General features: G+C 38.6%; 1 protein-coding gene across 7 annotated transcripts in view; it reads left to right on the top strand.

Annotated features, from left to right (window-relative positions):
- RAPGEF2 (Rap guanine nucleotide exchange factor 2) overlaps positions 1-26,503 on the top strand; it is a 184,833-nt gene that overhangs the window by 11,049 nt on the left and 147,281 nt on the right. The window contains exon 1 of one of the 7 annotated variants that reach the window (XM_058025310.1): positions 24,378-24,656. The exons of the other annotated variants lie outside the window; for them this stretch is intronic. The gene's annotated coding sequence lies outside the window, so the exon portion shown is untranslated. Of the gene's footprint in view, positions 1-24,377; positions 24,657-26,503 lie in introns of those variants that run through there. 7 annotated transcript variants of the gene reach the window in all.

Raw genomic sequence — 26,503 nt, 5'->3', positions numbered from 1 at the left:
TGGCTAATAATTTATTTCATGTTTATTTATTTCTGAGTGGGAAAGAAACTCTCCTTTATTTATAAATTGCAATATAGTGTACCTTATACAGGTTATTTTTCGCTTCTGAAACAAAATATACAAATACTTTGAGTTTGTCATCATTGGAATTGTCATTTGTCAGATTTCTACCTTTACCAGGTTTGATAAGCAAACATTGCTGTTTAACGTCTAATGTTCTTATGTGAATGAATATTTTATGTGAATTTAAAAGTGAAGAGAAAATAATGGCACTTTCTTACAATCCATCTTGGCTTTGATAGTAGACGAACATTTAGCCATGACGAAAGTAACGTGGTTTATGGTGACACAACCTGCATAAATCCAGTTGGATTTGCTGTTGACATTGGCCCACGTTCCAGCAGGCGAGTTGCCTTACATTTCTTTTGAACAAAGGAGGTCTGTCTGAAACAGGTGCTCTAATGGTTACCCTGGCCTTCATAAATAGCTTCTAGGTGAAGTATTACTTCTGTTAACCATGAGTAACTTCACAAGGCACCTTGGTTTACTGCATGAGGTTTCCATTTTATATTAAAAAAAAAACCCCACAGCCACAGCTCCGTGGTGTTTGGTGCCTCATAAGTCGCTGTTTATTTTTAGAGCATGCTTATCACAATTTGTCAGCCAAATATTGGCCTGTCCCCTCTGCTATTAGGTAGCTGCTGAAATGCCATTCTCAAGATAATTTTACCTACCCTGGTGTGTTCCAGAGTAATCTTAGTTTCTAAAAGAAATAATCTAAAACTTGCCAACTCTGCAGAACACGTAAAATAGTAGAAGACGGGCTTATTAAGTTTTGCAACCATATCATAATGTGTTAAATTTAATCTGACAAAATGGTTTTGAGAGTTCTGTGGTAAGTTGCCTGAGTGTGTTGAAAAGTCTGAATCTTACTTATGAACACTAGTGAAAAATATTTCTAAATTGGTTGTAAAATGAGCCAGGAGATAATGAAGAAATAGCTGGGCCAGTCTCCAGGCTGGTAAGACGTGGCTACTTGCACACTGTGCATTGCTTTAGGAAAACTGTGTCACAGTTTCTTTTAAGGAGAAAGGAAAGTTCTGCTTTAAACAAGTGACATTTGATATCTTACTTGATTTCTTTTCCTGTTTCTTCTATTTATAGATGTCTTCAGTTTGGGATTTATCTGAAAGCTAAGGTCAGGAAGTGCCTTCCTCCAAAAATGCTACTTGTTGTGGTTTTCTGGAATGTCCTGTCCCCTCTCCTTCCCAAAAGGAACTGTACAGAAAGTATTTTTCCACAATGAAACACAGATCTTCAGCTCTGCAGTATCATGCTGTGACTCTGGCATATACTGGTTCACCTCCAAAACTGAAACTTTAAAAATCATCTCTTGGTGTCCACAAGACTTACATGACTGATTAAAACACAGAATACAGTAACCACTTCAGTTTCAATTATTTCTCATTTTAATAGAGCCTCCTATGTGGAGGCAGAGAAACATAGGCTGTATCCTATTTGGTAGGACTCATTTCCCATTTAGATTTTCAGATGACCTTAATGACTTTGTTTACATAGGGATACATTTAGAGGAGATGCTCACCCACTCCATGCTTCTACCAAGTATGGAAGGTCTTGGAGGATCTAAATTAGAAAGTTTCTCCCACCCTGGAGGTCATGAAAATAACAAGCAAATGATCATTAAACATGTACTTTTTGGTGAGTTCTGGTGTATGAAAGAGGTTCTCCCCAGTTTACTAACAAAAGGCTTAACCACTTAAACTAGTCCTCTGAGAGAGTACAGCAATCCTGAGGGCAGCAAAGATGTGGGAGTGCAGTGAAAGCTTTTGACTAAACTGTCTTTTTCATAGTCAGGGTCCAGTGCAAGGTTTTGAATTCAGGATTGATTTCTTACAAACAGATTTATTTAGTCATTCAGGTTTGCACTATTGTTTATGCAGCAGTACAACTGAACTTGTATGCTTGTGGTATGACCACTTAGCAAGCATGCACTGAAAAGTACGTCTAAGGAATAAATAAGGAATTTAAAATTAAGTTATATTTGAGGACTTGGTTAAAGTCTTGAACTAAACAAGCGTCATGCACCCAAGTCTTCTTGTGATGTTCCCTTGTAAAATTTATTTAAACCTATGTTACTTATTGAAACCTCTGATGGCAAGTAACTCCTTTTTGGAATATGGGTTTGACAGTATGTTATATAGTCTGTAATGACTATTTTGTCATCTCACTTTATTTTTGTATTGTTTTGTATTTCCATGTGCAGTAAACTGGATTTAGAATTAGGACCATCAACAGTAGTTGAACATTTTGTTTAACTTCATATTTGTGTGTCTGGCTTTTGTGTAACTTTTCATAATGGGCCTGATGAGTGTTTAGTACTTTGCATTTGCTTCAGGAGCCTTTGCAATGCATTGTGGTGGGCAGGTTTCAGGAATACCAGCGGTGAGTGTAATTGTCACTGTTAAACTGTCTCATCCCCAGCGTGCAGTGCCACTTGAAAGAGGTTTCTGAAGCCAGCTCTGTATATCTGAAAGTCTTCGTAGGTGTTGAAATTCAAAGTGCTGAACAGAATGTTCTAAATTTATTTGAAAAAGTAGTGTGGCATTTCTCAGGAAACAATCACAAAGAAAATATTTTTCTGTATTGATACTGTTTTGACCTTTCTGGTGCCCTAAAAACTGGGATATGAGTTTTTAATTCTGTATTTAACTAACAGAAGAGATAAAACCCCAAGTGTCATATGAATTCCAGTAATCAGAGGTTTTGTGAACTAGTGGACCTGTTCCTTTTTTTCATCCAAAATATTCTATAGACTTTGCAAACAGAGAGTAACTTTTTGTTTTTACGGCTTTTTTTTTTTTTGTTTCAGGTAGTCACCATAATAATTAGGCTGCTTTCATGTTTTTCTTGTATTCCTAAGGCTAACTGTTTAAAATAACAGGGACCTACAGTTATGACAAAAAACCCACTTTACATCTGCCTAAATTCTGTCTTGTCTTGCAGCTGTAAATTGTTGAGGGGTGGCAGGCATCTTTTCACGTGTTTTGCTGTCTGCTGCAAGTTGGCCTTGAAACCACTGGAACTTAGTTGCATGTTAAAATGTGTGATTTTGTATTCCATTTAATGAGTGGATTTTGCAGCTTTAAAGTAAGACAAGAGGCTACATGTTGTGTGCAGAAGATGGTCCTTTTTTCATCTGCTGCTTGATGTCTTAGTTTAGTATCTGCTGTCTAAAACATCAGAATGAACATTTGTCTTTTGTGATGGATGTGTGGGCTTGTATTTTTTTATCCCCCAGAAGAAAAAGACAAAATAGTGTCTGTAAGGCGTGAAGAATGACAAAGTAGTGTCTGCAGATGATCTATGACTGCCTCCAGTGACAGACATCAGGTGTGGTGGTCTGCAGGCAGCACCAGGGTGTTCAGGAGCAGCTCCTTGGCTTTGAGTCATTTCAGCAAATTCCAGCTCTAAGGACAGCATGGCCCTGCAATGCCTGCATTGCAGCTTCTCTGGAAGGGTAACCTGCTCGGAGTGCACTTACAGAACTTGGAGATGCTGCAATCATGAGTCATTTAGAAAATTTTAGTTCGGAGCCTGCTGTTCAGGGACAAACACTCACATGCAGTAGCTTTTCGAATACATTCCAACTTAATTAATTTATAAATTCTTTACTTTGACAATATTAAAAGGAAATTATTCCTGGGGGATTAATTTGCCATTTTAATTAATCTTCTCAGGAGAAGATGATCTTCTGTGAATATCTTGCTAAACGTTTTTCCTGTAATTAAAAAGCTCGAAACTAACCAACCACAAACAAACAAAAAAGGGAAAAGAAGAAAAACCACAAAAGGGATCTCTCTCTGTAAATACGTGATGTGTGAGACCACCTGCTAACCAGAAAATTGTCTTTTGATCTGAGACAGATAAAGAAAATAGTGAGAATCTTCCAGGTAGGTGTGAGATAGTGACCTGATAAGAAGCCAGATATAGTAAAAATGTTGCACTAGTTAAATACAGCATCCCTCTCACAGTGGGTCAGCTTTTGTGTGTTTCAGCTTGCATATTATACCACCATCACCCAATTCGTTTTCTTTGATGAGTAGAAGGCTTTTTTCCTTTCTCCAGCTGAGAATCTCCCAGCTATTATCAACTGCAACTTTAAATCTTTTTTCCCCCTCATTTATTCTTCTCATTCTACTGTTTTATTCTCTCTGCTCTTCTTATTCTCTTCATAGTTGCAGGGTTTCTGTGTGTGTAACTCTTATTTCTGATTGGTTTATGCTACTAGGACTCAGTTTCTAAAATTGCAACATTATTCACTTTGGTAATGAACAATGCAAGAAAAATGCTTTAAGGGGTAAAAGGAATTCAGCCTGTCATAAGCACTAAAGCGTACTTGCTGCTTATGGACAGATTCCTCCTTCAGCCTAAAAGCTATATGGGATTTATAAATCCCATGTAGTGTCAAAATCTGAAGGGTGGTTTAGCAATTGCCCTGACATGTCTTAGTATGCTGAGATTAAAGAAAAAAACAGAACTCCTTCTTATTTTTTTTCTTAGCTTGTTACTTATGAGACTGCTATTTAATCAATAGTTTGTAGTTTACATTTGCTTTTTATTAAAAAAATAAAGTTCCCAGTAACAACACGACTGAAATTACATACTTTAGAAATGATCTCTGATTGTGTTTATGTTAAAAAACCCATTCTATTCAAACATCTGTTTGCACTTGGATGAAATAAAGAAAATGACCTTTCTGTCCTGTGGGGTGTGTGCGGTTTCTTTGGTTTTATTTTGCGTTATGAATAAATGTGCTGGGGCAACTGGGACTAACACAGTGACACTGAAATGGTGCTGCTTGGCAGCATGGAGTGTTTGAAACAGCAGGAATATGCTCTATATGTTCAGGGTTCTTTGTTATTCTGTCCTCACAATGCTGTCTTCAGTTAGTGTGAGCTATAGTGACTATTCATACGGATCTAACATTGCATAATCATGCTCAATTTGAACAAATAGAGGATGTCTTTAAGAAAGGAAACAAAACTTCTCCACTTTGTGTAGGAGGACTGTAAAATACCTTAAATGACTGTAAGAATGAGGATGTACTTTCCAAATCATTATTTCATATTTGGAATTGTGGGTAGCAGTTTGTCAGTCTTTCCCTATGTCTATTAAAGATGTAATCTGGAAAATCAGCTGGCACATAAATTATTCAAATGCCATATTCCAGCTTTAAAAGTACAGGTGGCATCCAGAATCAAGTATTATTCATTTTTAGTGGAACCCTGGAGGTATTTAGTTGGATTTCCAAATAGTTTTGAGAAATAAAGCTTCATCTCTTGGATCTTCTGTGAGCTGCTGCTTGTTTGACAAAGTGGAGGTGGGAGAAATTGTGGATTTATTTACTGAGGAATATTTAATAGTCAGTGTAAACTTAGAGTGGAAGGTAAAGATATATTTTTTCATGTGTAAACCAATACTTTTATGCCAGGCTGCTTTGCTGTCTACTGTCATTAGAGCTGGGACATCAATCCAAGGGCTTGAGTGCTCTCTTTTCCAGATAATTTGACTTCTTAAAAATAAACTCTGCCATGGATTTTTGTGTCCAGCTTCCTTGAGCATCTCTGGAAATTACAATACGTCCAATGATAGCAATGTAGAGAAAAAAACCTTTTGGTGTTTCTGCACTGTGACTTGTCTGTAATTGCTACCTTGTGGACAGCTGAAAGATGTTGCCTGTTTCAGAAGGCAGATGTTAAGGCTCTGTGGTGGTAGGCTGCTGTTTGGAGGGACCTTATGGCCCTTTGAATTAGCTGAGTCATTTAAAAATTAATTTTAAAATACCACAATAGCTTTATCTAACCCTGTCTGTCTGCCACCCATGTGCACTTATTTTGAGGAGAAACACACCCAGGAGAAAATTATTATGTATATCTTCCAGGTCCTGCAGTTTGACTTGGTAGGTGAAGGTGTAAGAATCACAGTCTTGGGTAGCTAATTCAGTTGCAACCCATGTTTATGTTGGTTCTTAGTTCTCTGTGGTTAGTCTGTAAAAATAAACAAAATTGAGAGGGTCAATCAAAACAAAATTTCACCAGTCAATCTTGATAGTGACAAAAAATGATTATTAGTGAAACTATATTTGCAATCAGGGAGACTTGAGCAGACTTTTGTTAGGGAACCTGCTACAGTTTCAGGTAACTCTGACCCTTTTTTTCTAGCTATACAGAGGAAAAGTGTTTTGTTATAGTTATGCTGGTTGAGTTGAGGTGTGCATGTAGATGTTGCTGCTAATGGATGTTTTTCTCTTGCCTAGATGAGGTGCTGTGCATCAACCTGAGCATCACTGTGCTGCTGTCTGGGGAAGGCTTTTATTGAAATAACCATCTGGAATTCCTTTCCCCCCCTCAGAATGAACAGAATCCTGTAACTCTGTAGAATGCATTCTGCATGCAATTAGTGTTTTTCTCTGTTAATGTGACCTTTTCTTCCTAAGGAAGTATTCTTCATTATCCAAACCCAAGAAAGGTGATTTGGTATCAATATTTTGTCCTGTTTCTCTTAGGAGGAATTTAGTGTGGCTTATTTAGGGGGAAAAAGTGTTTGTATGCAAAATAAATGTAAAGTCCAGCTTGTAAATATATGTTGGATTATATCATCTGACCAAATGCTAATATTTGGCAATAATGAGGGCAATAATTACTCTCTTGGACAACTTGGAAATATTAGCTGCAGGCATTTTAAAATGTTAATAACCTTCAGTCCACTAGTCCAGACAGTTTCTGAATGCTGAGGAAGTTGTTAAATAATGAAGCGCGGTGATGTTCGCCAGAAGCAGCCTAGCAGCCAACAAAGCAGGTACTACTGTGTGTGACATTTCACATGTAGGGGATGAATATTAACCACTTCACCAGAACAATGTCATTTTTAGAGGCTGGTGGTGTTTAAAGGCTAAGCCCCAGATGAGAAGCACAGGAAAAGGAGTGAAGTGGAAGAGGATAGGAGGTCAGAGTACAGAGGTGGTGCAGGTTTCCAGGTAGCTTCTTTTCCTGCCTCTGTTAACTGTCGCCTCCAGCACTTGGCACCTGAGCTGTGGTTTTTTAGAAAGACATATTGTTTCATTTACTGTAGTGGCAGAAGAAACTAACTTTCAGAGAGAGGTTATGTAGGGAGAAAGATGTAGACTTCAATTCATAGCGATTCATCCCATGGTTTTGCTGAAATTCAATTGAGATAAGTTTTAAGATAACCTTATTAATTTTTATTTGCAGAAGGAAGTATGTGAATATCTTTTATTGCCAAAAATTGTGTGAACAGCTTTTTCAGTATGACCAGGTTTTCAGCTTATTTCTTCTTTTTTTTCTTTCCACTATTTGTTGTTTTCATTCAGATTCAGGTTGAAATATGCTTTAAATGTAATTGGATTTGAGCATCTCCATGATTTAAATTAACTGTACTGGCAAAGCTGTTCATGTGCTGGTTTAATAGGCTCTAATGTCATAGATAAATTGCCTGCAGTAGGTTGTGGGAGTTTCTAATGTCTGGACTGAGATGCTCAGAAGGAAGAGGAATGTCAGTGATGCTCTCCTGTATAATGGCACCAGTCTAGCTTATGCTCTGATCAGTTTTCCCACGAGTAAAAATTCTTCAGATCATGTCATATCACCAAATACTCATTTTGTTCTGAGAAGAGACGTAGCTGTGCTGGCAAAGCAGCTTTTGCAAATGTCTCCACTTGTGTCAGGTTTGTCTGCTTTGCAGGCTGTTACTTTTATAGACCTGCCTGGAGAGAGAGTGTAGGTGTGATAATAACAGCTTTCATTTTAATAAAATGTAGTGGAGTGTTTGTAGTCTCCTTGCTCTCTTTCTGTACAAGTATTACTTCACCAATTTATTAAGTGACTGTTAAGCTAATTAATGACTAATTAAATGACTGTTAGCCAATTAAGCTAATTTTTGGATGTCTATGGTGTCAATAGGTATGTCTCATCTCACCATGCTGCTATTCATGTGGGAAACAGTCTTATAACTTTCCAATAGATTACAAAAACATGGTGCAACTCGCTACAAACCATGTTTGGAGGACAAAAAGGGTGAGGGAAGAATGCTAAGGTGGTAAATGTTGCTGTATGAAACCATTAGGCAGGCTGACTTCAAAGTAGGGCTTGGAACACTGACTGTATTTCAGGAGGATGAGCGGGAGCACGGATTGACTGGGCCTCTTGTGGTGTAATTTCTGATTTTACTGGTCTGGCATGTCTTTCAAAAAGAAGTGCTGCTGTTGTAAGGGGATTGTATGGTTTGAGGAGGAGGATAAAATTTTCCTGTGGGGAGAACAGACATAGTTTTAGTGAATTAATAAGAAAAGCAACCTTTCTATACATTTATGCTTGGCTACCAAACAGTGCTTGTAGAGAGAAAATGGAGAGCCAGTTAATGTTTTTGTCCCCCATTCATTGAAAATATAGGACCTGCAAATACAAGTTTAAAGGATTTAAATACATTTTTTGTTTCTTAAAAACTGCCAATTATTCCAAATTGAAGTTGAAATTAACATTGCTAATGTCAATTAAAACAAGCAAGAGCTTCCAATTTCAATGAAATGTCCTTACATGGAATAATTACATTTTTAATTCTTTACTTAATACCAGGCAAACTAAAAGAAAACAGAAGGAAATTATTGGTGCTGGCACTGGATACACTGCTAGCACTGCTTCAAAACATGAGCAACATTAAAAATTAATACATTCAATAAAACTTGAAAGTATGAAGAAAATAAATAACACTTCAAGATGCCCATTATCTCCAATTTGTTCTTTTACAGGGAAGCTTATAGGCTGTCTTATTTCTGTTCAGGAACATATTCTAAAACCTGACAAAGACTCAACCTTTGGTTGCTATTGGAAATGAAATGTATTTACTGCTTGGTATCTTAAGACAGCCAAGCATTTATTTGGCTTTAAATGTTCTGGAAGTGTTAGGAGTAGCATCTGTATTTGTGTTTGGGATGCTCTTGTTCTCTGCAAGGCTGTATTGCATGCAAGGGATTGAAGGAAAAATCATGGCATAAAGTTCTTGAATACACAAATCTCTTAAGTAAAGTTTTTCCTAATTCTTGGTTCCAGACTGTACTCGAGAGAGAAGTTTTATTTTGGTAATCTGAAAACAGATCTTTTTCCATCATGGCTAAACAGTAATTTTAAAGACAATGCTACTTGTGTAAACTGTGGAGGCAAAAAATAGACTTCCAGTAGTCGTAAGAGCTTGTTTTTCATGGCTGTGTTGTTGCTCATAGGGAGGTTTGCAATTTGTTTAATTACAGCTTCCTCTGTAGGCAGTGGAAAAAGTTACAACTTTTTTGTACCTGATGGTTCTTTTTATATACTTTGAAAGCTGACATGCCATATTTGACAGGAAAAATATTTGTTTGTTTTCTCCACCTGCAGTTAAGAGGCAACTTCTTCAAGTAGTCACTATCTAGATGTACCACATTTAAAAGTGAATCATTTTAGCACTTTTGACAGCATGCATTTAACAGCACGTGTTGAGCGTAGCAAAGAGGGAGCAGCAAGTAGATGGAGCAGTCCATCAGCAGCTGCCAAAACTGTACATTGGATTTAAGCCATAGCTATTAATCATTTCTTCTGTGAAAAGGAAAAAAATGCATCAAAAGCCTTTAGGGCGTTGGGAGGGGAAATTCCTTCCCTCTGCTAAGCAGAGAAGTATACTTTATTTAGTCATACAGCAACTTCTTAAGTTGTCTGAACTAGTGGAGTTTGCTTATGAAATGTTTCACTTTTACAAGTTTCATTTGCTGCAAATACACTAGCAAAAGGTTTTTCTAAAAATGCAACTGAGGCCATCAGGATTAATTTATTGTCTTTTAAACAAAGCTGCAAAAAATTTATCTACTAAATTTTCTTTGTGTTTCCACAGAATAGAAAGGGAGGACATGAACCAAAATTGCTTCTGTTGCTTCTTTGAGGTGTTGCAAGTTCACTTTCTCTCTGTTGCCATCTGAAATTTATTTATGTATTTATTTGTTTGTTTATTTATTTTTGAAGCCCCAAAAAAACCTGTAATGGTTTGGGTTGGAGGGGACCTTTAGAGGTCATCTGGTCCAGCCAGGCTAAGAGCAAGGCCATCTTCAGCTAGGTCAGGTTGGCCAACCTGACCTGGAATGTGTCCAGGGAAGGGGCATCTACCACTCCTTTGGACAATCTGTGCCAGTCATTCACTGGCCTCATCATAGCAAAAAATTAAAAATTCTTCCTAATGTCTAGAAGATAACTCTATAGTGTTTCTAAATCAGGGTTCTTAGTATTTCTAGGCTTTTTGTATTTCTGAATTTTTGCGACACTTAAAATTACTCAGACAACATCCTTTGCTTGTGTGCTATCGCGATCAGAGCATGAGTTGTGCTGGGTTGAAAATAGAGCTCTAGAAATGGGCATGTTGGTGGAACCTGAAGAAAATGTTTTTCTTCAGATTTATATAAGCTACCCAGACCGCCTGACTTGCTCAGATTTAAAGGGATGTCTTGCAAAACCCCTGCAGTGAGTCATGAACATTTTTATCTCAGGAAAATTTGAATTTCCATTTCAGGAAGTGGAATATAAATAACCTTCAGTAAGAAGACCAGAAATTCTTTGGATAACATAACATTTTAACAGTAAATAGTAAATGGCTGGTATTTTCAAGGTTGAGAATTAGTCAGGTGCAAGTCAATGATATTTATAAAATTTTCAAAATATATTTTTTAACATGTTAAATGTTTTTCTAGATCATGGATACTAAAATAGTTGTAAAGCCTAGAGTTGGATATAGCTATAGAGAATCTCTGCTTTTAGTTCCGTCTTTGAAATTTTGAATTAGGGATTTGGAACAGGCATTTGAGTTATTAAAAAAACATAATAAATGGCTTAGTATGCACCAGTATTTCTTATTTACGCTTGCCTTGGTACAAGCTGGACTTCCAGTCAGCATCAACTGAAAAGAAAAGGAACATTTGGGTCCTGTAAAGAATGGCTGCCTCCCAGTAGTCAAAAATGTCACTTTTGTTGCATCATGATTTGCAGAAATCTGTGCAGATCATGACTCCAGAAAGTTCCTCTGTGCTGCATAGCTGTTAAAAAACTTCCATGAATTTAAATATTCACTGGAGTGCTATGAGGGGTGGTATTATTGCACATGAGACAGACACCTTAAAATTTTTCCCACAAATTTTGCGAATAGAGTACTAAATTGGCAGCAGGGAAATGAGAAGAAAGATGCCATTTATTCAGTGAGATGTAGTTTTGTTAGGCATTCAGAGAGGAAAACTTGCTCATATGCTCAGGCTGAGAGAGGGGAGTGTGGACCAGGTGAGAAGATAGAAAATGGAATCTTGGAGCTGTTGGTAAAGACAAACCAGCCCCTCAAAGATGAGGCATCTATTGGTGAATGATGATGCTGCTTGTTTTGAAATGAGTAGGAGTGCTGCAACCAAAACTTATTTGGCACTGCTGGCTTTAAAGGCCTTCTCAGCCTTCCTCTATGGATTCCTTGTTTTGCTCTAATGGTGACTGGAAAGGAATCTTGATGAAGCAGAATCCTCAGTTAGTACTAAGGCGTGCAAGGAGGAATGTTGCTGGTATCTCTTTTGGTCCCAGCCCTCCTCATGTTTTTCACGTTCTCTTCAGCAATTATGCTGTCAGGGATGGTAGCTGATTGACAGCCATGCTTTGCATATTGGACAAGTGAATGACAGAAGAAAAGCAGTCTTTGTGGCTTCGGGAGAGGCCTGGCTTGTGCTGGGTGGAATATATGCAATTTTATGCTGTCATTTAAAATGCAGGATTTAATTGCAAGAAGTAATGCCAGCTCACTCGTGTAGCAAATAGGAAGGAAGTAAACACTGTAAAATAAGTATGCAAATATATTCTTGTGCTCTGGGCTTATTAACTGGTTATAATATCTTTATGGTACTGCCTAGTAATGGTGAAGTTATCAATCCTAGCAATCTCTTTGAGATGGATTTTTTTGTAATACTTCCATTGTCTCAACTCCTAAAGAAGATGGACAGTGATATTGTGGCAGAAAAATTAGTAGATGTTTAATATTAGAGTGTAATTAAATAACTAGTTAACAATTCTCAATGGCATACAAAGAATTCTTAACCTGCAATAGTGAAAGACTTAGCTCTGTCCTTATTGATACTGACCTGATAAAAAAGGCCTTTCTTATGGCACCTTCCCTATGCTTAATATTTTAGGAGCCTCAGCTGAAATTTTTATAGTTGAAAAATATATTTTTTCAACTGAAATATTTTGTTGTATGTGTTTTTCTTCTGTCATTTTCCCAGGTGCAGCACCTTCTAAGCAGAACCATCCTGGTAAAGAGAATTCTTGAAGTGCCAGTGTCTTTCTCCACTGGAAAGGCTATGCTGCATCCTACAAGTGTATTTTTGATGTTACAGCCTCGATACTCCTTGTGTGCATGTTTGGAAATATTTAAAATACACTGTAGTGTATAAACTCCCTTGCGATTTCTCTGTAGACAAGCTTCAGGTTGATTGAAAACCTTTACTGGCTAATTAATTTGAAAAAATAAACAAGAATTTTTGCTAAGTACTTGTAATAAGGCTTCCTGAGCCATGTGGTGTGATTATGCTGCTGCATTAAACACAAGATTGTTAGGAAAAAGGGTGTGTACAGTTTTTGTTGGATAATTAAATGAGGCATAAAAAGATAGCTCTCTTTGTTCTGACCTTGTGAATGCATTTAGCTTGCAGTTCTGTTATTTTAGTTGAGATGTTGTAATGCTTGAACTTGGTGATAGGAGCTATGTACCTTTCTCAGATGCTTTCCAACGCTATAGTGGTTCTTGAATAGATAATAGATATAGACAATATATAAATTTTATCTGTATTTGTTGGCATCTGCCATCTGTCACCTAAACCTCTGATCTTCTCTCTTCCCAAAACCTGTCCCTTAAGGAGTATTTTTTCCCCTCTGCTTCAGTAGTCCATCATGGCTACTGTGGGCAATGACCTGCAAGGGTTTATCATAAGGTGTGTCAAGTCTGTAGCTTGATTTCATGGACTTGTTTTATACAAAATGTTGTAAAAATAAATACTTGATTTTTACTGAGAGAGAAAATGAGATATTTTACCCCCCAAAATGTATGTAATGCACACTGTCCAAGGGGACTTAAGAGTTTATTAAAGGTCATTAGTCAGATATCTCAACTTCTTGGCTTTTGTTGTCATGAAAATATTTCCATGTTGCTGTGTCATGTCTAAAAATAGTGACTACATCCCCATATTTTTGTGCAGTTCCAAATTAAAATGCATCCTGTTGATCATATAAAAAATACCCAGTGGATATCTACATTTTAAAAAAATCAGTTTTGTTTTCTTGAAGATTTAGAGGAGGTTCGCCAAGCAGGAAGAGGGATATTTGCAGATGGGAACTCTTCCATTTTTTAGCAGGAAAGACCTATCTTTCAAGAAGAATGAGTCTTTTAGTCTGTCCTTTAAGCCTCAGAATGCTATACAATCTAAATGCCAGATGGAGAATAATTTAAGGGAAGACATTTTCTTATAGTGTTTTCTCCCTGAAAACAAGTGAAAATGATGCATGTGTGTCCTGTCATGGGTCATATCAACCCATATGTTGGGTTTTTGTGGGAGAAGCCCAACAGTCAGGGACTTCTGTGTGCTCACACAAAATGCAGCTCATTACAGGAGTATGGATATTCTAGAAGCTGTAACTTATTTTAGGGTATGTTTATGTCCAGTCTTATGGCTTCATCTTTGCTCAAATTGTGTAAGTTTTTCAAACAACAAAACTTTGCTTTTCCCCCAAAAATAGGCAGTCCAAATAATTACCAAAGAAGATTACCCAATAGCCATCATGATTGAGGAAATCTGTGGTGATATGAGTGCTGGCAAAAGATGTAAACCTGAAACTGAAAAGCTGACTGTAGTGTTGGGATGGGCACAGGTTTGTTATGAGGTATTAGGATGGCCCTGGAATCCCAGAGTGTTGGAAAATTGTTGGTTTGTGTTGTTGTGTAGTAAGAGGAAAGGCGAAACAAACACTTGTAACAATACATGGCACTGTATCAAATGTATCTTTTACACTGTGTGAGTTTCTGGCAGGGCTGTTGGAAGAGCATGGATGAAAGAAAATTAATTTCTACAGAGTAAACCAAAAATGACCACTAATTCCCTTCTCCCTTGAACGAGTTCCTGCCAAAGATAGTTCTGCTGCTCTGTAACCCTTCCTGAAGGCAGCCTTCAAGGGCTTGTCTAGCTCCTATTCAGTCTCACTTAGAACTGTTTTGCTTCTCACCTTCTCCTTGTAACCCTTTGCTTGCCTTCACCCTCTAACTTTCAATGGTTGCTGTAATCAAGCTGATGGTCCTGGTAAGGTGTCCCTAAACATCCTCATCCTGAGTTTGAAATTAAGGGAGGTAGAGCGAGGATTGACTTTACTGGATGCTTATCTGTTGTATTTGTGTTATTTCATAGAGGGAAGGAAAGAAGGGAAAGGTGGTTGTGATGACTTGTGAGTTTTCTGGCCTGGAATTTGGAAAACCCTAGAGAGGGGAGTGGTGGGCCAAGGAAGGCTTATAGAACTAATGAAAAAGGGGAAGGAGATGGATGGAATCAGAATGTTCAGAGGCTGTGTTTCTAGTGAGATTGCTGCACAGGGAAGAGAGTTTGCTGCAGAGGACGTGACAAAGCAGGTGACTCACCAGCTGCTGGTGGCACGAGGTGGCCAGGGCTGTGCTGCAGAGGCAGCCGCTGTGCATGTGCTTGTGGGGGATGTGCCAGCTGATGCTGTGGGCAAGCTTTCTGGGGCTTGAGTTCTCTGATTCACTTTTACAGCACAGCTGCTGTGTGGGACCAGCTCCTGGGTGCAACTGTTGCTATATTTATGAAGTGCAAATGCATAGGATTCATCTTTGGCTGTGGCAAGGAAGGTTATAGATAATAAATGGCAATTATTGGGTAATGACAGAGGTGTCACTTCCCAAATCAGCTTAAGCTATGCTTTCCTTAAAAGCAATTGTAGTCTTTTGTTTGCTACACCAAATGACAACTTTTACACAACAGACAAAGATGATGTATAGAAATTGTCCTAACACCAAATCAGTATGTTCAAGCATGATCTCGTTCAGTTCCCTAAGTAGATTCTGTCCCTGCGTCTAAAGCAGCAGCTGGTGGAGCTGGGGAGTTGACACCACCAAACAGTAGCCTCCCAGAAAGTGCAACAGCACAGGTTTCTCCCTTCCTGCACCTCTTAGAGCTTTTGCCTGTAGCAGGAGTTATTTTTAAATGAACTGAACAAAAACATTTTGGATTTTTCCAATCATAGTGAAACCTGGGGAAAAAGGGGTAATATTTTTCTTTTAGAAGTACTAATTCCAGGTGATGGGACTAATCACTCTGTAGCTATGCAAAGGCTAAGCACTGTGTTCTTAATCTCAATATTTTTGGAGCTGGGTTCACTATGTGTGCTATTTAATGCTGAAAAATGAGTTTAATACAGGAAATCCTGTTTGGGTGCTGCTGGGATGATGGCAAAAGAATGTATATCAGAAACAAACTCCTTCAGCAAAACCAAAAGCTGTTTCTGAGCCTCATTTGACAGATATGGATAGCTCTGTCAGGCTTTGGTTTTGTTTTTTTGGTTCTCTAGTTTAAAAAAAATTCTCATTCTAGTAATATCTCTGTATTTGTCAGGATCAGCTGGTGTCTGGACATAGTGAATCAATCTGAATTATATTCCTTCTACATTTCTCACTTTGGATCTATGGACTCTGCTTATAACAGAGCTTTTATTAGCAACTTAATATTTAAAATATAACTTTATCTATATTAGCTGTTCCTAGTTTGTAATTGTGTGCCTGGTCTCATTTGTGGGCACTGAACTTGGAATTTACAGATCCATCTCTCCTTCCTTCTTTCAAAGGAACCTTTTTATAGCTCAGCAGAGCAAATATCTTAGCAATGTTTTTCAAACTGTATAATTGCTGTGGAGCATGAGAACTACAGAGCTGAGGAAATAAAATTGCTATTTTCCTTACTGTAATTGATTTTCCCCTTCACTCATTTCTTATGAATAAGAGGACCAGATTGAAAGCTTAATTGACAGCAAATAAATTAAATAGAAAAAAAATTAAAGGATAAATTGGGGAAGTAGTTCTTTCATCTTCAAAGAAAATGTTGAGGATATTCCTGTCTTGTTGGTTGTGATGGGCTTATTGAGTGCTGAATGGTGCTGGAGTTACTAGTGAGGCAACCCTGCTTCTCTGTGATCTCAGGTGTTTATCAAAAGGGATACAAGTATATTAAGTTGGTTTTCTGGTAGTTGAACAAATGTTTCTAAGTAATATTTTAACTCAAGTTTATGAACAAATTGATATTTCTTTGACTTGTTCAGAAGGTTGTTATGTGGGCAGACTATTTTTTTCTCAGTATTGGAACCTGTATAGATACTTCTCCTGATCCATTCCTCTCTCATCTTTTTAATGTAGCTTAATGCTTAATACACTGAAGATGCTAAGCTAGGAAACATGAGTTTAACACAACTGCCACCATTCTAAATTCTTTTGGGTCACTTTGAATAGCCCAGAGCTGGTGGGAGGAGGAGGGAGAGTGGGAGAAACAATACTTTGTGCCACCCAAATTGAGCAATAAGTTATTGCTGCATGGAGTTTCTGAGAAATCCAAAATTTTTGGTCTCCAGAAGATGAAGCTTTAATTACACCCTCTGAAAAGTTGCTTGCCCTTATTTATTTTCCTCAAAATTCTGGTCAAAGTTTTTGTCCAGTTTCATTCCAACTTTTGAACTCCTTTCACAAATGTGAGTGGCCTTTTATATTAAATGTCTTGCAGAACTGGTGTCAGTTCAGAGTTGCAGGAGAAGAGTAATATGCTTGGCACACAGAATGAATCTTGACACAGGCAGCTGATGAACAGTGGGGGGAAAAGGGCATTTTAAACTTAAAATATGCTCATGAGAAAAATCTTGTAATAGAAATTATTAAGTGGAAGTGGAAAAAACCCACTTACATTAGGTTCAGTTGATTGCTTTACTGCACGCAGTGAAATTTTTGCTTCTGTTTTCAGCTGTTTTAATTCCGTAGTTGCTGCAGTGTGTGCAGCTCTGTTCTTGCTGACAACATGAGGTAGGCATGTCTATTATGGTGGGGTGTTTTGAAAGCTTTAATGGCAAGAAGAGTTCATTCACCTATTTGTAACTCATGGCATTCAGGGTGTGGGTGCAGGCTGAAAAAGGACTCTGTCTCAGAGGTATGCAAGAGCTACAATTTCTCGGTTTCACCTCATGGAAGAAAATGATCTATGGTTAATCGTGTCACCTTCCTCCTCCTCGTTATGGTGCCGAAAGGTAGGAAGGATAATAGGGGAGGATGTGTGCCAGAGCTGAGATGGCAGAGATAGATCCAAGGGAACTCAACTTACTGGTTTGAGAATCCTGAAACCAATTACTGTGCCTGGGCTGGTACTAAAGAACCAGGAACAGGGGATACCTCTCTCCTTAGCAGTATTGACACCTCATAATTGTCAGAGTGACACCTGAGTGTAATCCCCAGTGTCTGTTACTCGCTCATCTACACGCCCTGTTTCTGAAGCTGAAAACAAGCAGCTTAGCTGGGGACAGACACGGGGCAGGGCTGGAGAGGAGCGAGTGGTAGCACTGAGCAGCAGGCAGCATTACCCTCGGTGAGTTGTGCAAACTTCCTACCTCGTCCCTTAAACCATGTTGCTATTCCAAACAGTAAAGTATGCAGTATAAACCTTTACCTATTAAACTCCCCTGAGCAAGGCAGGGCACCATTCCGCCTGCTAATAGTACTAATAGCAGGAAATGAATGACTTAATTTCCCTCTATTCTGCTGACAAATTGCTCTTCTAAAGTGGGCGGGGAAGTTGAGTTGGAATGGAAAAAAAACCTTGCTAGTATTTCAGTCATATTGGTTTTTGTGATTTTATTTTTTCTTCTTTTCCCTTTTGTTTTTTAAACAAATCTTCCCAATACCAAAAATAGTTGAATACACTGTGCTTACTGCTCTTTGACTTGGTAGAATGCTTGTGCTTGGTCACATGCTCTCTTTGTTCCTTTTTATTTTATGGCAAGGATAACCATAATCTTAAAAGCCAGCCATTCTAATTATTGAGGTAATAAATGGTTAAAGTAGCTGTAGCCCAATGATGCAAGCCATTGTACCATCCCCTACAGGTGTTTTCTCAATAAGAGCAGATGGCTGGTACGTTACTGATTCCTCATGGACAACAAATTAGGAGAAGGCAGATATATTTACTACTTCTAGAAAACAAATTTAACTCCATGCAATTTCATTCTTTTAAAGATTTCTCCTTGTTTCTGTCCTTGAGAGAAAGGTTTATGTAACCTTTATTAAAAGCCGAATGAAGAAAATATACAGAATTTTGATCTTCTTGTTCAAGTTACTAGTATTTAGGAATTGTGTATGTGGGTGAGCATGTTTAAATTATAATGGTTTGTATATAGAATTTGAAGTGTAAATATTACCAAATCTAAGCAATCAAAAATCATGTGGTGGGCTTCAACTAATACACTGGTTTATTAATAAAATGAGAAAAAAGTTTTTTTGTTTTTCTACATGATGCACCTGAGCTTTTTTTAGGACTGAACTAAAAGAGGCCACTGGGTGACTGAATCCATCTTTTGCTGTGTCAGGCTGCTGTGCAGCAGAGTATTTCCTAAACTGTTTGTATTCCTTTCCAAATTCCCATTGCAGTGATGCTTGTGTTACTGGGTCAGCTTTGTCTTTTAATAGCCTTGTGTATATTCTAGTGAACTTTATTTCTAGAGAGCTGCAATTGTCTGTGACCTCTCCTGTGTTTTACCATAGCTGGCGTTTTGGGAATACTGTCTTGCAGAACAGACTCTTTTCTGCAGCTCTCCTGGTTTTGAATTAATGTGAAGGAAAAGGCTAGATTAAATCTTCAGAGCAATTTGTAGAAAGGCTCAAGTGGTTTTGCTGTTATCAGAGTGTTTACTTCTCTCATGGCTACATTATGTGCTCTCAAAACTGTCATGTTGTCAAATAGTAAGCAAGTTTTTTTTTATTAGTTCATAAATGCTTTTTCATCATGTATGACTGGTTTTTGAAATGCTTTCATTTGTCATAGGCATAATTTGGAAAGAAAGTTTTATACTGGAAAGATTACAGTGATACCTTTCTGTACTACTTTGCTGTATTCCCTTTTAACTAAATATTTGGTTTTTGTGTTTCTTTGTTATGTTCTCCATATTTACAAGGATTCCATGTGGCACTACAGTGGTAGTGGTGTTCTGTGTAGTGTTTGTCAGAACCATCTGTCTTTCTGGATCCTGTCTAAAAAAGCAACAAAACCCCATAACCAAGCGTAACTAAAAATGTGTCTTTGGGTATATTGTTACCTATGTGTTGTAGTGACTCTTATTTTCTCTGTGACCTCTACATTTAGTGAAAACTCCTATATTCTTGTATATGATAATAATAGTTGACAAGACTATTTCCTTATGTGCCTTTTTTCAGTGAAGCTACTGCAGGGGCTGTGTGCCCTGTGTGTATGTGCCCATCACTTGACAGACCCACTGGAAGCCCCAAGCATGGGTGAACTCGGGCTTGATCAGCCCCTCAGATTTAGAGCATCAGCCTTTGTCCCTTGTGTCTTTTGCATCTGGTTGTTTACCCTTCTATATCTTTTTTTTTTTTTGTCCTAATGGCTGTTGTTTTACCTCTCATATCATCCAGTGTCGTGTTTTGTTCATGGCTATTAGTAAAGATATAAATAAGATGATATCTAATCTCCCATTAAACATTTTGGAACAGCCCTGCTGCACCCTCAGCAGATTTGCAGATGACACTGAGCTGAGTGGTGCAGTTGGCACACCTGAAGGATGGGATGCCATCCAGAGGGACCTGGATCAGCTCAAGAAGTGGACCCATGGGAACATTGTGAGGTTTAACGAGACAAAGGTGCTGCACCTGGGTTGGGGAAATCTCCAATCTCATCAGGCTGGGGGATGGACAGGTCAGGAGCAGCCCTTCCCAGAAGGACTTGGGGGTGCTGGTAGCTGAGGGGGCTGGACATGAGCCAGCCATGGGCACTCACAGCCCAGAGAGCCACACGTGTCCTGGGCTGCATCCAAAACGGCGTGAGCAGCAGGGGAGGGAGGGGATTCTGCCCCTCTGCTCTGGCAAGACCCCACTGGAACCCTGCATCCAGCTCTGGGGTCCCAGCACAGGAAGGACGTGGAACTGTTGGAGTGGGTCCAGGTGAGGCCACCAGGTTGATCAGAGGGATGGTGCACCTCTTCTTTGAGGAAGGGCTGAGAAAATTGAGACTGTTCAGCTTGGAAAAGAGGACTTCAGGTGACCTAGTTGCTGCCTTCCAGTACTTGAAGAGAGCCTACCAAAAAAAATTGGAGAGCGGACTTGCAAGAGTATGTAGTGACAAGACAAGGGAGAATGACTTCAAACTGAGAGTAAGTTTAGATATTAGGAAAAAATACTTTACTCCGAGGGTGGTGAGCCACTGAAACATGTTGCCGGAGAAGTTATGGGTGCTCCATCCCTGGAAGTGTTGGAACTAGATATTAAGGTCTCTTTCATCTGCAAACCATTCTATGATTCTATGACTCTTTCTTTACTGTCTACTAAGGTGCTTGAAGAAGCTTTGGATGTTTAGTTTGCTTTGCAATTTTCAGCTCCATTTGATATATGATGATACTAGGTTCTGTCACATCCAGGTGACAAACTGGCTGCTGTTATGGAGCTGCTTCTGCAAAGAAAGAGAGGAGATGAGTTCTTGGGAGAGTGGGAAGGTAGTAAAGATACATTTTTCAAAAATACCTGTCAAGATTTGTCGTCACTCTTTTAAGACACCGGTGTAGCAGAATGAGTTCTGAAACTGCATTGGTAATGTCTGAGCACTGAAACACCTGCAAATGGATGTAAACCCGTGCTGGCTGAAAGTAAAGACGTTTTGCCAAAATAGGGATGTGAAAGCCACGTGTCTCATCTTGTTCTTGGTCTCCAGTATATGCCTTCCTTTCTTCTGAGGGATAAATAAATGATCAAACTGGATCTTTGTATGCCTTGGGTGTTTGTAAATCAAATTTTTGAGCAGGCTGCCTTGATTCTATCAGTGTTTTTTTCAAAGCTATTGTTACCTGGAACATACAAGGAAGCTGTCATATAGCTGTCATAGCCAAAGCAAATGCTGTAGGCTAAGTATTGGTAATGCCAGATAAGGAAAGAAGTGTAGACTTGTTCACACAAGTATACAATTTTGTGTAAAATGGCTTAGTAACTTTTTTCCCAATTCATCTGGTAATTATAAGAAGAACAACAATATAAGAGTGGCTTGATAATATTATGGTTATTCTTAAAGAAATTGAAGAATGTTCAAGCACTTAATAGTGAAGATAATGAACCTAATTTCATTTAGTAAGATGAATGTAGTGTCTCTGATCTTGGGATTCTAGGTTGAGTGCAAAACCTTGAATTAGTTGAGCAAGAATATTTCATTTTTATGGGGGATATTAAACACCTCTGTCAAACCATTTCTCAGAGCGTGCTCCTGCAAAGTAACAGTAAGCCTTAAATCCCAACATTTTGCACTTGCAAGTCTGTCTTCTAGAAGACGAGTGGGAAAATTTAAATTTGAAGGTCTACAAAAGTCCTTTCAGAAGATAGTGCGTATTCAGCTCAAAAAAAATAAAATTCATAGACAAGAAAAGAAAGCTGCATTGTTTTGTTCTTATTCTGGAATAGCAAGTTTTCATTTTCATCTTAAAAGACAATAAGTACTCAGTGTGCAGCTTGATAACTGTACACAAAATATAGAAATTGCAATTGCTTATTCATTGAGCACAAATCCAGTGAAAGGTTGTAGGGCTGGTAATAATCTGTATCGTCTCTGCACCATTTCAGCATTCAAATCCCAAACACAACTACAAAGTGAATTTGACCTTAAATGTTTGTGCCATTTATGAGACAGTGAAGTAGTATGGGATTTTTTCTAAAGCAGAATCAATCAAAATATATAAATGCAAAGGGCTAGGTAAACATTTGTGTAGCAGGTCCGTGGGGGTTGGGAGCCGTGCAGAGGAGAGGTGGAAGGAATTGCTCCTTTAATTTGCTGGTACTGCGATACCGTTGGGAAATAAAAAGGCAGGGAGAACAGTATAGTTCATGATCTTTCATAATCCTGTCTTTCCTGTGGTGGAAGTGCTCAGAGGGGTTGTACTGCCGTAGCTGTTCTTGCACAGAGTTTGTTTTGCTGGGAAGGAGGTGATATTTCCTTATGCAGTAAGGAAGGTGCTTCCTTTTACCCCCGTGCCTTTGTGTTTGTGCTGCAGCTGACTTGCTCCAATTATGCTCTCTATTTTAAGTGGCTATTACAGCTCTGCTTTCTTTTGGCAGCAGCTCATACATAACAAAGCAACCTCAGTGTATACGATATATGGCTTTGCCTATTTTATGCTTGTAGCGGTTGGAGTAGGGAAAAAAACCAAAATTGGAGGAGGAGGAGTTGCTTTATACTGGAACACAAGAAATACCTATGTTAAAATCTGCCCAGAAGTCACCTGGCAGCTATAAATTTGGACAGCCTGAAATATTTCTTTCTAATGAGAATGTTGCATGGCCTTGTTACAGGGAGCAGTCTTACAAAAGGACATGTAGGTACTCAGTTCAGTCATGTTGTACCTAATTCAGGTTATGAATTTGGTGCTGCAATACCTTCTCTGGTATTCAGTTAAAGTGGACCCACCATACTATTGCTGTGCTTTGAGCATATGCTAAAGCAATAATATTTTTTTCCTTTGGTCTCATACAACTTCTGTCAATTTGGTCTGAAACCAGAAATATACCTCTTTATTATTTTATGGTGGATGATGCTTCATGTGTGTTGTAGTGTTCTTTGTTGACCATAGCATCTTTTTAAAATGGTGAAATGTGTGCCATGGGCAGTTGGAAAACAAGCAAACAACATTATTTAAAAATGCACTTTTGAAACCTTGTCCAGGGTGTTTTCCAAAAATAAGAATACTTTTTTCAGGAAAAAGATTAGTGGCAAGTAAATATTATGTCAAGATAACTTCATGATGTAAAGGCTCTTAATACCTTGTTGTAAAAGTTAATGTTTGACGACAACCTGTCTAGCTGATGAGCTTGTATAGCTAGTGTATACTACTGATGTATGTGCAAGCCATGAAAATTGATACTCCGATGTTATTTTGATACTTTAATTGATACTCCAATGTTATTTTTCCAAGAAGAATTGGAAAATTATACTCCTTTCTGAAAAATGATGTGAGAACTTAAACAATTCTGAGTTGTATGATGTGCGTATAGTTTGCCCTTAAAAGCCAGTGAGTGACTTAGCCTGTTTTCAAATGGTACTTTTTTTTATGATAGCTCCAGATGTTTGTAGATTGTGTGATTCAGCACTAAAAGGATTTTCCAAAGGGTTTTAGCCATGACTAAAAGGGCAGTAGATCATCAGTAATCTGTGGCTGTGTGAATTGGTTCAGACTTCAGTTTTGAGTCTGGGCTTGTTCCTATCTGTGAACTTCTGTCAGAGGCCTGAGTGTGTGTGCAGGCAGCACAACTTGCTGTTAGCAGCCCTTAATGCTTTTCTTTAATAAAAAAAGGCAAGTCAGTTATCTGAAGAATAGTGTAAAGCACTCGGGAAATACCGATGTCACTTTGTTACTGTTGATGGAAATCACATTTTTCTGCTAAACACAGTCACTAATTAATGCTGGAGGCTTCTGGAACTTTTGAATGTAAAAATAGGGGTTTCCTGCTAGCAAGCACAAAAGAGAGTGTTTCTTCCAACCTAAGTCATGTAAACTTTTGAGATTAAAAAGCAAAACAGAATTGTGCTCAGAGTTGTTTTTCCTATATTTATGATGAATTCACTAAATTTTGAGCACATTCTGGGTCTGTTGGATTGTGCTTTTTACTCAGAATTGCTTAGTTTTCCTTCTGACTGCAACACTTGCTTCTGCCTCAAGTGCTTTTGAAAATTCTTCTCCCTAACCCTATTTTTAGTTAATTTTTTTTCTTGCTGCCCCCACCATGTTTCTGAAGGCTTGCCTGTCATTCACGTCCATGAAGAAAACCCAAAACTTAATTCAAATTTGCCACAGTGGCATGAAGCTTAGCACAGAAAAAAACACCAAAGGTTGTGTACAGCTTGTGAGGAATATCTGTATTTATCTGTCTTGCTTATATACATATAGGAAGATACATCATGTATATCTTAAATTGAGGCTGTGTGGGAAGGTGCAGTGTTTTTCAGCTCAGGTGTCCCTGAATTTGGAGCCAGATTGGAATTTGGCTGTGAGTGTGTGTTCTAGAAGCATTATGAAAGATGGAAATGTTTTTGTCTGAGGGGTGAGGTTTCTCTGGAGGTTTGGGGCACGCCCCTCCTGTAGGAGCTGCTGGTAAGAGGGAGCTGGAAGACATCTTGGTAAGGTGAACAAGCTTTTTAAGCAGTGTTGCTGTTCTTCCAAAGCAGAACTGTCTTCTGTCACCAACAGCTTCAGGGTAACCCATGGAGCAGCCAAATCCCAGTGGTGAGTGTGCTATAGCCAGTGCAGCACTGGTACTTTAATACACTTTTGTCAGGAAAAGCTTGTATTGTACTTTTGTAAAGTAAAGGTACTGATGAAATGTCTGAGTATTTCTAATGCAATTTAATTTACGATAGTGCTAATTTGGATTAGGGGGTGGTATGGCTTAATATAATCGGTGTCATTGCAAGAAAAAGGTACATCAGAGAGGAGATCTTTGAGAATGGATCAGTGAAGTTCTATTATCTGATAAGGGTAGGAAGTGTTTCTTTCTTTCTTCCCCTTCTTACTTTGTGAATCTTCTACTCTTTATGACCCTGGGATCCATCCTTCTCTTCTTGAGATGCAGTTTCACAAAGCAGTATTGAAAACATTTGGATTTTCTTGTGCTTCCCCATTTTTGTCTCCCCTGTTCTTTTCATCACTCAGGAGTGAGCCTAAAGTACTGGGTACCCGTGGATTGGATTGGGATGTGATATATGTTAAACCCATCCTAAACTCATGTTCCTAATAAAATGTTCCTAAGCTGCCATCTCAGTTGATGAGTAATACAAGCTTTTGTTCTATGCTTCTTCTTGAAAATCTGAGGTATGATTTAAATACAAGTCAATATGTACAGACAGGCCATTGACTACAAAAATCTTAAGGAAAGCTCAGATCTGCATTTTCCCACAGGTGTTTTTAAAGTATCAGTGGATGTGTAGTATGTGACAGCTCCATAATCTCATAAATTATTATTAAAATACAAAACTAGTTCCACTGTTCAGTGTTTTCAGTCATTACAGCTCAGGTTTGTTTTATGCCAAGAACCTGGAAAATATGAGACTTGTATAAGCTATTGCATTTCTCTTCTGTTCACCTTTTTGGTTTGGGTGGTTTTTTTTGTGTTTTTTGTTTTCCTTTTTTTTTTTTTTTTTTCTTTTGAGATAGTAGTCCTGTCAATTCAAAGAAAGGAAAAAAATACACCTTGACCCTTACTTCTAATCTTCTTATGTAACCGATGGACTGCTGAAACAATAGCAGTCACATCTGATACAACAACATCTTATTTATAGGTGGAAGCAGCTGCATCCTCTGTCTTTGCATGCAAGAAGACCTATTGTTTTCATGTCTCCTGGTTAAGTAGACTGTGAGAAAATGAAGGCCTACTGTAAAAACACTATTAAAAATAATTATTTAACACCAAAAGAAATGGAAGATGTGGCTTGTGCAGCTGGTTCTTGAGCTGGGTGTAAATGAAGAAGCTATCAGTGCTTACAGTCGTAGGATAGCCTTGAGTTTGCTCATGGATTCCCATATCGTATTTAGCATTTGGCTCATTAAAAATACCAATTTCCACAGGCCTGCAATTTCTGATGACTGGGGCCTGAGCATTGAATAAGTTCAGTTCGTAGGGAAAATTCCAGGGGTGCTGTCAGCAGGTGCCTCTGTCCAATCCTCACCGGGTCCTTGGGGCAGGCAGTTGACAAGATGGCAGTGGGGAGTGGGTGGCTCTGTCTGGTGGTAGTTCTCAGCTAGGAAATGCTCCTCTGGGACCAGCTGGCTGACCTCTGAATCTGCAGCACGGAATTTGGGAGCTGGAATGGATTGTTAAACCTTCTGTTCTCATCCTCATTTTTCCCCTCTGTTGGATGCCCTAGATGGAAGGAATGATTTCTGTCTTCATGGGAGAGCTCTCCCAGGCTGAGGAAGGTGTCTGAGCTTCATTGCAGGTCCCTGGCAGTCTGTGGGTGAGCAGCCAGGAGATCTTTTTCTGTCCCGTTTCAGTCAGGCGTTGAGTGGGGCCAGCGCAGCCTGTGAAGCACAGAATGCAGCTCGGTGCAGTGTGTTCCCCTCGTGTAGCACAAGCT

The sequence above is a fragment of the Melospiza georgiana genome, chromosome 5 (assembly GCF_028018845.1).
Source record: "Melospiza georgiana isolate bMelGeo1 chromosome 5, bMelGeo1.pri, whole genome shotgun sequence".
NCBI classification, from domain to species: domain Eukaryota; kingdom Metazoa; phylum Chordata; class Aves; order Passeriformes; family Passerellidae; genus Melospiza; species Melospiza georgiana.
The sequence above is the reverse complement of the archived record's forward strand: the minus strand, read 5'-3'. Positions and strand labels throughout refer to the sequence as shown.